The 2,545-nt window shown below is 31.1% G+C and overlaps 1 protein-coding gene across 1 annotated transcript in view; it reads right to left on the bottom strand.

The window, feature by feature from the left end:
- The window catches only part of LOC100160724 (glyoxylate reductase/hydroxypyruvate reductase), a 30,025-nt gene extending 27,917 nt beyond the window's left edge, over nucleotides 1-2,108 (bottom strand). Inside the window, exon 1 of the mRNA XM_029486959.1 lies at nucleotides 1,908-2,108. The gene's annotated coding sequence lies outside the window, so the exon portion shown is untranslated. The remainder of the gene's footprint in view (nucleotides 1-1,907) is intronic.
- Nucleotides 2,109-2,545: the final 437 nt, after the last annotated feature.

Genomic DNA, 2,545 nt, shown 5'->3' with positions numbered 1-2,545 from the left:
ACGGAGACAACACATGCGGGTATCACGTCCTCTTAAAATCCGTAAAAATACATCGATCTACTTTTTCAAAAAAAATAACAGAAGACAGGAATACTATTAGATAAAATTGATTTTATTTCTTGCTGTAATTTGAAAATGTAAAACAGTAGAGAATTGACATTTTCAACAAATATAATATAATATATATCATTATATTATAATGATTCTCTAAATAAAATATAATTGTTGGCTCTATATTGAGCTATTCATCTAATATATAAAATTCTCGTGTCACAATGTTAGTCTCGATCCTCATCCGAAACGGCTTGACCGATTTTTATGAAATTTTTTATGCATATTCAGTAGGTATGAGAATCGGCCAACATCTATTTTTCATACCCCTAAGTGATAAGGGTTGTCCAGAAAAAAATAAAATAAAAATATTATTATTTATGATAGAAATATTTGTTTATAAATGGTTGCTATTGGTTATATATGTATAAAAAAAATAATATTATTATTAAAAAAATAATAGTGTATTATATATTGGTTGCTATTGGTTAATCGGGCATGTTTGTTGATTATTATTTTTTGTCAATATATATTATATAGATACCTATATGAATGTTTGTGGGTAGATTAAACCACTGGGAAAAAGATAGGCTAATTTAAAAAATGTACGTAAGATTAGGTTTTTGTATTAATTGATTATATTAATCCATCGTAGGTGGAATTAAGTAAAAACGACAAACTTGGTATAACTTTGATATTATAGAGTTAAATCATACATTTACGTACAAACAGCACGAGGCCCGCGATCTACCGCAGGTAGATTGCCTTCCTGAGAACGTACTGCTGTGAATCAGAATTTTTATCCTGGGCAACAGAAAAGTTAAGATAAATCTAGAACATTACATACCGAATATTAAATAACGCATTTAACACGGTTTGAGTCATATACAGTTTGTACATTTAACGGGTAACGAAGTGCATGGGATCAGCTAGTCTAATATATAAAATTGTCGTGTCACAATGTTAGTTAGCATACTCCTCCGAAACGGCTTGACCGATTTTTATGAAATTTTATATTCATATTCAGCTGGTCTGAGAATCGACTACTATCTATTTTTCATATCCTATTAAGTGATAAGGGTTGTCCAGAAAAAAATAAAAATAAAAATAATAAAAGTGTATTTAATATATTGGTTGATATTGGTTAATCGGGCATGTTTGTTGATTTGTATTATTATTTTTTATCTATATATATATATATAAATGAATATTTGTGTGTAGATTAGACCTCTGGGAAGAAGATAAGCTAATTTAAAAAGTGTTAAATTTGGTTTTTTTTTATTCATCAATTTTTAGTACGGTTAGGTTAGGTTAGAATTTTGTATTAATTAATTATATTAATCCACCGTAGGTGGAATTAATTAAAAACGAAAAATTTGGTATAACTTTGAAACTTTAGAGTTAAATCATACACTTACGTACAAACAGCACGGGGTCCGCGATCTACCGCGATCTAAGGATACACCGAATATTAAATAACACATTGTACAAAGTTTGAGTCATATACCTACAGTTTGTACATTTTTTTTTTTATTTTAGAAAATTTACAATCTGTATTATATGACACAATAAGTAAAATAGATGACTGGCATAACACTATATACATAATAAAAATAACACATGAAGCACAAGATGAGGGAAATCATCCAGCGATGGTATACCCTCCACAGCTTGTACATTTAACGGGTAACGAAGTGCACGGGATCAGCTAGTATTAATATATATTTAAAATACTTGGGCTTAGTATCATTACCGGAAGCAATAGTTCAATACCTATATAATATTGTGTTGTATTGTATAATATTAATATAACGACTCCCTTGGCTTACGATCAATAATAATATTATTACACTCACATTATCCACAGTCTAGTCCGTCCGGCTTATTGTTTCGAGAAGTACCTCTATAAGATTGTGGTGTTGCGTTATTATTACTATGATTATTATTATTGCGTTTGTGTTTATAAAACGTACTGTTCCACGATGCAACACATCAGCTGAAGTGTCTCGTTGGTCATTAATTTCAGCTCGTCACGGTTCGTTCGGCGGTCATCCGTCATTACGTTTCTATTCCCCAACGCGATAGAACGATCACTAAGCGTGAAATATTTCACAACTTCAAAGTACTCGAAATTATTATTAATATATATTATAAATGTGTGTTTGTGTGTGCACCGTGCGACTACGCGTTGTGCGGCCCTCTCCGACCGTGTCTGTCGTCGTTTATAGCCGCTGCAGTGCTACCGGACAAGGAAACCGCGTTTTAGTGTTTGACGGTATAAAGAGTTTTTTTTTAACTCTTTTATTACTACCCACTCAATATTATGTCTATCTATTATTCAATTGACGAAATTAGAGTATACCCCTTTTGAAAATAATTATTATATCACACTGCCAATACGTTTGTATTTGGTTTTTGCACGCGTTTAATATGTTCATATAGGTAGTGAGAGTAAATACAATTTACAACGGTTGTGGCAACGTTCCCTATCAAT

Source organism: Acyrthosiphon pisum, chromosome A1 (assembly GCF_005508785.2).
Source record: "Acyrthosiphon pisum isolate AL4f chromosome A1, pea_aphid_22Mar2018_4r6ur, whole genome shotgun sequence".
NCBI lineage: Eukaryota > Metazoa > Arthropoda > Insecta > Hemiptera > Aphididae > Acyrthosiphon > Acyrthosiphon pisum.
Note: the sequence above shows the minus strand (reverse complement) of the source record. Positions and strands in the feature narration are given on the sequence as shown.